The 12,248-nt window shown below is 39.0% G+C and overlaps 1 protein-coding gene across 1 annotated transcript in view; it reads left to right on the top strand.

Moving 5' to 3' along the window:
• The window catches only part of LOC122795737 (dedicator of cytokinesis protein 1-like), a 2,411,902-nt gene that overhangs the window by 505,815 nt on the left and 1,893,839 nt on the right, over nucleotides 1–12,248 (top strand). The window lies entirely within an intron of this gene.

Raw genomic sequence — 12,248 nt, 5'->3', positions numbered from 1 at the left:
GATGCTACTTGATAAGTAAAAGTAAGTAAACAGAGATAAGGACACTATTTATTTGGTTAGGGTGAGCGGAGTTATGCTGTCCTAATAAATGGTTGTATGGATGTTCGTGCTGTGTTCAATAAATTAAAATATTGTTCAATAGAATTATGTTTATGGAAGTTTATTAAAGGTCGTCAAATGTCATTTGGTATAGTGTGCTTATTGAAGGGGACTGGGACAATATGGTTGCATGTTTTGATACAAAATAAATAAGAAACTTAATGAAACCAAACTGCATCTGTAGTTATAAAAAAATGAACCCAGATAAGAAAACACCTCCATAATGACCTTGGGCTTAGTCCACACTATCAACTTTAGTAATCCTCAGTTCATTGAAAGCACACCATCAAAAAAACAGAGCTGTGCTGGGCAAACTACACTGTTGAATTAGTAATATTCAAAATGTCATTAAAACAGGATATAAAATGATTATTTCTCTCAGCAAGGTTAACTAGGAGTTATGGACTGCATTCTCAGATCCTTTTGTAGTACAGAACTTGTGTTTGTGCACATATATGTATGTCTGAGCTGAATACATATATCTGTCTATCTGTATATATAACTATATATATGTTTATATAGGTCCCCTTCTAAAACCCAAAAATTCACTTACACGACTTTCAAAAGACCAAGATAAAAAAAAAAATGAAACTCCAGAAGACCGACTGCTCAGAACACCAACATTTCACTACAGGTAAATAACTGCTTGGCCAGCATGTTAACCTTTGTCCCTTACCTTCGCAGTAGTATGATCTTGGAGTTAGTATATTTAGTTAGGGGGTGTGGGGGGGCTGGGGCCACCACATAGGGGGGTGTGGGGGCAAAACCACCTCACATAGGTGGGCTTTCTTCAATTCAGTTTTAGTTTATTTGCTGGGTTGGCCAAGCAGTTACTTAACTGCAGTGAAATGTTGGTGTTCTGAGCAGTCGGTCTTCTTCTTTCATTTCGGTCTTTTGAAAGTTGGGTAAGTGAGCTTTCGAGTTTTAGAAGTAGACCCGACTATATATCTATATATCTATATCTGTATTAACATACTCAGACACACACACACACACACACACACACACACACACACACACACACACACACACACACACACACACACACACACACCTATATATGGAGAGAAATATGGAGGCAAGGGTACAATACAAAATCAAAATCTTTACTTATTATTGTTTATTGCAGTGGTTGGACAGTTGAAGGAAGTCATTTCGGGGAAAACATGTCTAATCGCATAGAGTAGAAAAATGAATGATTCTATGTATTGTATTAAAATACTCAAATCAAATGAGACTCTTCAATGCAGTGGTTTTACAAGAAAATGACAATAAAGATGAATTCCCCAAAAAAGACAAGTAATATCCTGCAGAGTGAAAATAGCACTCTTACTATGGCAGTTATTACTTTCCCACCTCCACACGCAGGAGATGAGATAATTGCGTGTAAGCACCATTGTGAGGAATCTCCTCAATTTAATGACAGGTGTGAATGAATAATCACAGCCTTTCATCACATCATACTTATTCAGCTAGCAAAAAATCACAGCATTTGTGAATCAGCATCCAGCAGTCCTACAGAAATGGAAGAAGAATACAAATTCCTGCTAAGGTTTACAAGTGCACAGCTGGCTTAGTCCTTTGGATGGTTCATGCTTTAAATGGAAAAAGAAACATTTTGCATTGTCTTTAAACTACAGAAAATATCAGATAGAAGATTTTTGTCACAGAAATATAGCACATGAGCGCATCTTATATATGTAATTGTAGTTATCAAGTAAAACTGACATAAGGTTATAAAATATGAGATTAAGGATGATAACTTTTACACACATTCACACACACACACACACACACACACACACACACACACACACACACACACACACACACACACACACACACACACACACACACACACACACACACACACACACACACACACACACACACACACACACACACACACACACACACACACGCACACACACACACAAAATGTCACCTGGCAAGCACACACATATATACATAACCTCTTAAAAGACAAAGACACTGGCGGCAGAATATGTCAAAGTACAGGTTTACTTGAGGAATTAAATAAAACAAAATGAAAACTACAGCCCTCTTGGGTTTCACTGTTAATTCTACAAGAAGTATAAGGTCATAGTCCTAACTGATATCGCTACCATATTAGCTCATTTCCATACAGCCTTCGAATCTCCTCAGCAACAAGCTGTTAAACAAGGATCACAGCTGCAGGCCTTGACAGGCTTTCCCATCATAAAAAAAATCCCTCTGGACTTACCTCGTCTCCCAGCTGGACTGTCCAACTCTAAAACAACCCACATCTGCAGTGATGAAAAGCTGACTGAGTAACCAGCTTTCTGATTTTAGCCCTCCAGGCAACAGTCTATTATACAGACCATTTGAAGTCCTTATTCTGGTCAAGTTTTACATATTTTTTTGATCTTAAGCTTTGAGGGTACTAGTTTGGGGAATTGCACACAGCACCCACTGGCAGATTAACAAAGGGCTGACTGAGATTCAGCTCCAGGCCCCAACATCTAAAACAAGCTGTGCTTCTGCCAGTTGCTTTACCACGATAGTAACCTGAAATCATGTGGTGCTGTTATGCCAGATAAATAGATCCATCTCCGGATGGCACAGTGGTGTAACAGTGAACATTGTCACCTCACAGCAAGAGGTTCTCTGGTTTGATTCTCGGTTGGGGTGCCTTCTGTGTGGAGTCTGAATGTCCTCCTTGTGTTCATGTGAGTTTCTTACAGGTGTTCTGGTTTCTTCCCATGTTACACAGACATGCATCTGGAGTATTTCTCCCTGGGCCTGTGCTGAAAATAGTCTCTGTCCTAGTCAGATTTTCCTGGTAAACAAATGTTAAATAAAATAAAACATAATTAATTATTAAAAAATAAAACAATGATGGTTCCAGATGACCTAATTACAGTTATGTAAGGTTAATGTGAAGGCCCAGTGTGCTCCTGTCAAATATTAGCACAGCACCCTTATACTCTCTAACATTTCTCATCAGTACTTAGTATTGTCAAAACTCAAAATGGTGACATGCGTGCATCACAATATCAGAAATTGTGCTGTCCCCTTCTAAATGACATTATCGAAGGCTCATATGATTCTAGAGTGATTTACTGCTACAGTGACTACATGCTGCTGTTACAGTGATTCACATTTGTCAAGGTGATATTCTGGCTGTTCATTTATGGCATTGCGTTAGGTACATAGGGTGAAGGTGTAGCACACATTACCCATAGGATGCAGAACTGCTGTCAGACAGATACTTTTTCCCTTATCAGTGACATTGCCTTAGGTACATATGGTGAAAGTGTACCACATGTTACCAAAAGGATGCAGAACAGGTAGCAGGCAAATGCTTTGTCCCTTACAAGTAGCTTTGCTCTGGTATTAAATGCAGCCCAGTCACTACATTCTACCATCAGGAAATGTGTCACCTACACACTAATTCTGATATGTACATGTTTCACTCATTTGTTAACCATTTCAGTGAACTGATCATCTTGGACCCTTTTCAAAGACAGAAGCCACGAGATGTAGGATATATGTAATATATGTGGACAGTTTAGAGCTGCCAAATGATCAGCATAATTTTTGCAAACTGGGAGGCAACTGGTATATCTACAAAAACCCATGCAGACACAGGAAAACATAGATACCAAACAGATGTCAGGCCTTTGACCTAGGTGCTATAAGGTAGCTGTTTTTCATAAATTTGTAAGTGTACTACAAAGTCATTTGTACACATGAATGACATGACCTTTAAACAATGATATTTTGTTAGTTTTCATTTGGAAAATAAATGCTTAACAAAACCCAACTTCCCTGAAAATTGGAATGAACCCCATAAAATTATATATCTTTTCAAGGCTGTCATTCACTCTCAGAAATGTCATCCCAATGTATATGGAACTGGACTCTATGTCCTTGATGTCAAATTGGGGATGTTCTAAAACCTACTAGGGAAGAAAGAGTCCTATGGCTGATGATGCTACCAAGTGAAGGCAGTGGCTGTGTTTATCAGGGGTAGTAATGCAGGGAACCCCCGGTGACTTTATAATGAACAGTAAAATGTAATGATAGTCGTGGTGTGGAAAGACACACCTAACATACTCTGTGCAGCAAAACCAATATATGCAATAAATTAATAGCTATTTAGAAATATATATTTTATGTCATGTAGCAATCATATACAGGATAGATAATAAAGTTAGGATTTCAGTGGTTAGAAGATATAAGGATAACAGAACATGAGCAAATGTTCCATTGTCCCTGTACTAATTTGGTGTCAAATTATTATATGCTCTATATATGTGTGCCTGTTTATTTTATTTATCCTTTGTAGACTGGGTTATTCCCACTAGGTTAGTGGTTTGTGGTCTCTTTTCAGGGGAGCCCCATGGTGGTATTTATACAACCAGGTGAAATTTAGCCAAAACATTGAGGAACCCTCCCTACGGTATTTTCCATAAGTGCCATGGAAACTTTTACATCCACCTGAGCTACCAGGTGGGACCTCGGTTTAATGTTTCATCTGAAGGATATACGATTTATGTCTTTTGAGTTTTTACAGTCTTTTGTTATATGTTGATTCCTGTATACTGGAAGAAGTTTTACAAATGAAAATTGCCCACAGTCCTGTGAAGAATTCATCAAAACAAATACCATCTACTGAAGAGTATAAGAGGACTATACAGTTGGCAAGCACCCACAGATGTTTTCAGCTACATCATGACTGAGCTAGGAAGTGCATATGGAAAAGGAAGGGAAGCAAGCAAATGGCAGGAGAGGACCAATTTCCGAAACAATCTCACAGAGAACTTAATGCTGCTGTTCAATCTACATTTAGGTTCAGACTCTGGCAGAGCCAATTCCTTTGATAACTGTCATACCTGTGACCTAGATCTCGAGTTTAGCATTATTTAACATTTTTATCATTCAATATTATTCTCTTTTAATAAGTTTATGTAAGTGGACCAGACAAAAGCGATGCAAATGGTGAAAGCTGAATACTGTTAACTCATGCAGGGGCAACTTGCAAGGTCAATGAGCTTTCTACTACCTTACTCAGCACTAACCCAAAAATGTAGCAGGAAGGAGCTGCAATATGCAGTAAGACCCCCAGAAGCAGCCATCATAAAAGAAGGATTGCAGAACAATGGGGTAAGTTCATATGCAGATTATATGCATTTACTTAAACCAATGAAAATATTTTCATTGAGTACGGACTTGGGGTACAAGTGAAAAGATGCTGAGGCTGATCCTGAATAGATGGGGTCTCTTATGGCATAGTGTTTTACCATTCATTTTGTAGGGAGTTTGCATAATCAAAGAAGTACAAAAATATTGTTTTTTATTTTATTTTATTTATTTATATTTGTTTACTGTGGTAGTACACTGATCTCAATGGATCATTTGCAGGCACAGCCCAGACGAATAGAATCACATAACAAAACATATTTGCAGATATACTAAAACACACATATAAATATATATATATATATATATATATATATATATATATATACATATATTTACAGATGCAAAAATACACAAAATTGGAAAAAGGGTTTGTGGATGGATGGATTTGGTTCAAGAAGCAGTTAGAAATGTCATAGCATGGATGGAAAAATGGAATTAGGCTTTGCAGAGCTTTATGGAATAGATGTAGCTAGAATGACTGAGATGGCTTATGCTACAGGGAAAGCAGCAATCATTATATAGAGAGGTATGAAGACATTAGAAGAGGCAAGTGAGAATAGTTGCAAGAAAGGCTACCATGGAGAGAAGACAGAGAAAAGGTGAGAAAGGCATTCAGAGGGAAGAGGATTAGAAAGGAGAAGATGTATGAGAGAGATTCAAAAAGATAAGGGAAGTAGGATGAATGAGTGTCTGTAAGTAAGGGGATGACAAGATAATATGGGATAAGGGTGTGTGTGAGAGAGCTGCAGAGTGCATGTAACATGACCTGATTGAATGCAGCTGCACTTTGCTTGGCATGAAGAGGTGTCTCCTTGAGCAGTTGTCCTGGACTCAGAAAGGAATGGAGTCCCATAATTTAAGATTGAATGCAAGGCCAGTGCAACAGAGTTTACTTTATGGAGTCAGCAGGTTGCACTGAGATTGTGAAATACCCCTGAGAATATACAGGTGGGTTGGTGGAATGAATGAGACATTTATGAGTGAGAGGAGACAATGTCTCAAGAGAATGGACTTTGTGAATTAATGATCCTAGTAGTAGGTTGGCTCTTAAATGTACTGGGAGGCATTTAGCTTTGGCGAACGTTAGGCAGTGGTATTCACTATTGTGGAAGTTAGTAATGAATCAGCAGATTTTACTGGAGATGATTCTTAAGGGGGCGGTATTTTGTTCTGAGGCTGCAGCTATAACGGGTAGCTTATATTCAAGTTTAAATAATAGTATGCCTTTGTCTGTGGCAGCTTTGGCTGGCTTGGACAAAAGAGGCGATAGCTTGTTCACCCAGAAGAGTAGTGTGCTGATCTTTTTCCATGTGTTTTGAATGTGTAGTTGGAGGTTAAGTGATCTGTCTAGCTAAATGCCAAGGTATTTGAAGGATGTGGTAGTGTCTATGGTGGTATCATTAGCATGCTTATTATTAAGCAAACTGGGTGCTTTGGGTATTTTTTGGTTAGTTCTAAATAGCATTACTTTTGTTTTTGAGGGATTGACTAAAAGTTTCTGGCTTACTAGCCACTGGTTGAGGGTTTGGAATTATCTTGTATAAAAAGAATGGGATTTCTTTGACCTGTAGATGACCATCTCAGGATGATCAGAGGGGAGTTTGATAATAAATATGTTAAGAGCATATGTGCTAAAGTGGAGCCCGGGGGGACTCCTTTCATAAGAAGAGCTATTTCAGAGGTGGTGGTGCCTACTTTCACCCTAAAGGATCTGTTGTTGAGGATCTCTACAAACCAAAGTTTTGCATCATCACTAATGCCTATTTCAGTTAATTTGTCAAATAGTAAGCTTCTGCCAAGTTGCCTTTGTCCATATTGAAAAGATGCCATCTGTGAGGGAGTAGAGCTGTGTTGTGGTGCTGTGTCCAGTCCAGAATCTATTTTGTTTCCTGGACAAAAATGTTATTTATGTAAATAAGCAGTAATTTGGTTGTAGATAACTTTTTATAGTAGTGGGAAGTATTGAGATAGTACAGAACTGTGAACCAGTAGTTGGCGTCAGTAGGTTTGCAAACAGTAGTGACTATTGCTGTTTTCCATATCTGAAGCATAATCTTATTCCTTAAGGAAAGGTTATATATGTGAATGAGAGGGTGGAAGATGAAGTCATTACAAAGGTGATTGAATCAAGGGGCTAGGTTATCTGAGCCTGGGATGTATATATTTGTATTTGGTATAATTGTGTTTCAGTCTGTTTGGTTTGAACCATTTTGAAGTGTAATAGCAGAACATAAGGGGAGGTGACTGTGGGTGTGGTATGCTTGTGTTGCTGATATGTGAAATGCTGCTGAACTCATTGAGGATGTCAAGTGCATGAAAGTTGGTATGTGGTAGTGTTAGAAAGGTTCAGGGGAGTGGAGTAATGTTGCATTTTCCAGCCAATCAGCAGCTTAATTTCCCTCCAGAAATGGTTAAGTTTGGGTAAAGAAGTGATTGTTTGTTTTGGTAGTGGTTGTTTTTGTGTCTGTGGATGTATTGCTTAGCTAGGTTTTGCAGTGAAGTATATTTGGCTCAAGAATCTGTGAAGGGTTGCATTTCCAATTGTGCCATGCTTCCCTATTTAATTTGAGGAGGAATTTGAGTTTGTTAGTTATCCAGTCATGTTTATGAAGTCGAAGTAGGGAAATAATTTGTTTTGCAAGTGCAGTAGAGTATTACTAAGGTTGTTAGCTGTTTCACTGGGGTCGTTTATTGTAAGTAAGTAAGACCAATCAAGGGGGGCAAGGTGATTAAGATTAGTGATACCTCGAATGGTTTTGGCCTGAAGATGATACACTTGGGTTAATATTTTAACATTAGATTATGTACTGAGAAAGTTATGGGACAGTGATTATTGAAGGAGGGTGTGTGTATGGTGAGGTTAGATATCATTGCAGGATTACTAGTTTCTATATGATCTAGTAAGGTGTGCTTATTGGATTGAAGGTTTCATATAGTGACTTCACAGTTGATGTGGTTAAGACCTAAGCTGGCCAGGAGTTCTGATACATCAGTGACTTTTGATCTTATGTAATTAAGACAGAAATCTCCAAGAATGATTAGGTTACAGTTTTTGGGAGCTTTGGCATATATATTTTTGGATGAGGGTATTGAATTTTGGAAGTAAGGCTGGTGGAGGTAGGTATGCACTGGCTATACCAAGGGGTTTTTAGTTCTATGTTGGAAATTTTAACAGGATCTAATTTGGATCTGATTCTGAGTTGCTGTTAGCTTGTGCAACAATTACGGGGTTAAGGTTGAGTTTGAAGAGAATTAATGCTTCTCCCTCAGGTTTTTTTTTCCTGGTCTGTAATCTCCTAGGTTTGAATGGTTTGGTATGAGGTAGTAAAGACTAGGTGTGTCAAGATTCATCCATGTTTCTAAAATAGCTATAATCTCAACACTATGTTATATGGCAAAAGCATTGATTTGGTCAATTTTGTTCTTAATACTGTGAGAGTTGAAGAGGAAACAGTTAATATGATGCCGTTTATTGGTTTGAATTGAGGCCTTATTGTTAAGTGGTCCTGGAACGGGCTCAGTGCTATCTCTTAGCAGAAGTATAAAGGTAAAGGGAATGTGTAGTTTTGTGTATAACTGGGGTTTTCTACCAAAATTAGAGATAATTTTAACTGATATGTTTGATATATGTGAGTTGGGTGCTGACGTGGGTGTGATGTGAATGTTTATTGGGGTATGGATAGGTAGTATGTGTGTAGGTATGGGTCTGGGGTAGGTAGTATGTGTGTAGGTATGGGGTATGCATAGGTAGTACATGTGCAGGTATGGGGTTTGAGTATGTAGTATGTGTGTAGGTATGGGGTATGGGTAGGTAGTATTTGTGTAGGTATGGGTAGGTTATATGTGTGTAGATATGGAGTATACGTGTGCAGGTATGGGGTATGGGTAGGTAGTATGTGTGTAGGTATGGGGCATGAGTAGGTAGTATGTGTGTGGGTATGAGGTATAGGTAGGTAGTAGGCTATCTCTGTCTAACATACAGAGCCATGTCCAACCCAGAATTGTTGAACATGCTCCATCTTAGCAAAACTAAATCTACTTGAGCTACATGCTCTAGGGATATAAACCTCAACAGAACAATGAATAGAACATGCTGGAGGGATAGATTCCCTTCGCAGAGACATCCCTTACTATGGAACAGGGTCCCGATCTACATAAGACAGAGCCCCCCACTATCACTCTTCAAGAGGAACCTTGATGAGTGGGTGTGTAACAGAAAGTTCACACCGGGGATCACACCAACAGCACTACTAGATAGGGGCCGAGGGTACTAGCTGCTAGTACAAGGGTCTGGGGAACTACTAAAGGGGCAGTGAATACCGCACAATATGGCTGGGCTAATATATGCCTTCGGGCAGATAGCCCAGTACCAACCTATGATCCTATGAACCTATGTGTATGGGTATGGAGTATGAGTAGGTAGTATGTGTGTGGGTATGGAGTAGGGATAGGTAGTTTGTGTGTAGGTATGGGGTAGGGATAGGTAGTATGCGAGTAGGTATGGGGCTGGCGTAGGTAGTATGTGTGTAGGTAGGGAGTCTGGGTATGTAGTATCTGTGCAGGTGTAGGGTAGGGATAGGGAGTATGTGTGTAGGTATGGGGTATGGATAGGTAGTATGTGTCTAGGTATCGGGTATGGGTAGGCAGCATGTGTGTAGGTATGGGGTAGGGGTAGGTAGTATGTGTGTAGGCATTAAGGTAGTCTGATATGTCCAGGCAGTGTCAATCAAGTAATTTCTGTGAGCTTTTGTGTGAGGTTTGAAGGAAAATAATTGGTATCAACAGGAGAATGTAAATGTCTGCAATGGTTATAGGAATTGATAATGTAAAGTAACTGCAGTACAAGCTTTAAGATATAGAGAATGAGGGAGGAATGCACTATTCCTTTAAGAGGTGTTTACTGGGTGGATAAAAATGGCTGGAGATCTTCCAGTATAAGAGTGTGTGTCAGGAAACTGCGGTGGGAAGGGAGTGCAGATACATGAGATGACTGGAGAAGGAGGGAGCTAACTTCTGACTAGGTGTGAGAAGAATGGAGAAGTAAACTATGGTAAGAATGTTGCAGGGAAGAGCAAAGGATGAGAAGCAAGGGAGGGGTTAAAATGGGAATAACACAGGAGAGTAAGTTTCTATGGTGGCTGTAAAAAAAAAAATAAGATGTGAAAGGAGTTAAAATGAGTGAATTCAGTAGGCATGGTTTGTTATAATGATATAATTATAGTTAATTTCAAAGAAGAAAGGTGGGAGTTGAGGCAAGCAGTGACTCACAGATTTAAAGAATGGGTAGAGAAAGCAAATTTTAAATGTAGTGAAAGAGGGGTTCGGAGGGATTGGGGGCAGGGTAGGGAGGCGAAGTGAGGCCAAATGTAACGAGGGCTAAGGGAACCCCCTCCGATGTAATCTTATTCCAACAAAAATAATCTGTGGCACTGAAGGTAAGCTTATGATTTGGCAAGCACAGAGGATAAGAATTAAGAGATGCTCTAGTACAATGCAGCTAGGGACTATACAGGATTATTATGAGCTCTCTGAAAGAGTGGAGAAATGTGAAACTGGGGGTGGATATGAAAAGTACTGCACACAGAACAATGCATTAAAAAGATAAACTGTGCTTCACAACTGAATACTAGATTCTCTAACCATTACTCAACAAATGTGGGTGGTTGTTATACCCATTGGGCTATTCTCGGATATGCAGCAACAGTTGATTGTGGTTGCAGCAGAGTGGGAGTAGCAAGGAGGGAAGGGGAGCTGACTGCAGACAGTTTTAAGGAAATCTATCCAAGAATTTGCTTTTGAAATAATTAGCAGCCCTCGCAGATAACACACAGATAATACACATAATAAGGTAAAATGAGAGGCTCTGCTTACTTTAAAGAAAGCTGCACCGCTTAGCTGTGTCTTCACAGAGAACATGGAATGCAGATGCACTTTACTGTTTCAAAAATCTGATGGTCTTTCCTGCTGAGGAGTGATTGTTTGGGGTAGGGAGGTTATGCCCTAGATAACTGCTGCCTCTAGACAGATGACATTCAATAACACTTTGAATGTTTTTTCAATGTTTTTCATGTTTGGTTGAGCCAAACAGACATTTTGCAGACCTTTTATGTTTTGACTAAGACATTTATTGAATAGATTCTAAGCAGGGGCACTGATTTGCAGTTCTCAGATAAATTAAATTCCATTTTCACAGGGTGAAATTTGGTTAATAAACCCATGATTTTATATATGCAAAAATAAAACAGATTCTATGTGTAGAACTCTTAAGAAAGCCTCTAAGAAGCTTATCCTAAACCTTAACAAAACTGGAAATATGATTTTTGTAATGCACCAAAAATATCAAAAAGCTCAAAAACCAAGACAGTCACATCATACAAACAAAAAGCATTCAAATAACTGAGAATCTCACTATATCAATCTCTGAGATTTCAAACATGCATTAAGAAAATCAGACGAAAAATCAGTTACCTGCTTTTCTGAGACTAAATGCTATGTTTCTTCCTTTCACTACAAGCTATAGGTAAGGGCATCCTATTAGCTCAACTGGAATATGGCTTGTTATTATTTGCCAAAGCATAAAATAAAAGTATATTAACCCTTGAATCCAGCTCTATCAAAAGTTGCCAGTTTATAGCTAACTTACTCTGCCTAAAGCACCATTGCCTAGCTTTTGAAAAGGCTAAATTGCTGCCTGTGAAACAAAACAAAGACCTCTTCCTAGGTGTACTACTTCTTAAACTCCTCCATCAGAATACAGCCTACCTACTCAACACCAAACTATTTAAAACCCTTCCTGTTATAACCTTAATAGCCAGTCCATTTCAGGCCTAGTCCTCCAATAACCCAGACTACACTGCACTGTCAACAGCTTCTCTGCACTTCCTCCCAAACTGCGGCAAGCATTCCCCTTATGTCTCAGAGTTGTCCTCAGCTTTTCTGACTTAGACCCCTTCCCAAAT

This window comes from Protopterus annectens, chromosome 2.part2 (assembly GCF_019279795.1).
Source record: "Protopterus annectens isolate FY-2018-M chromosome 2.part2, PAN1.0, whole genome shotgun sequence".
NCBI lineage: Eukaryota > Metazoa > Chordata > Ceratodontiformes > Protopteridae > Protopterus > Protopterus annectens.
This window is presented reverse-complemented; position numbering and strand designations above follow the sequence as displayed.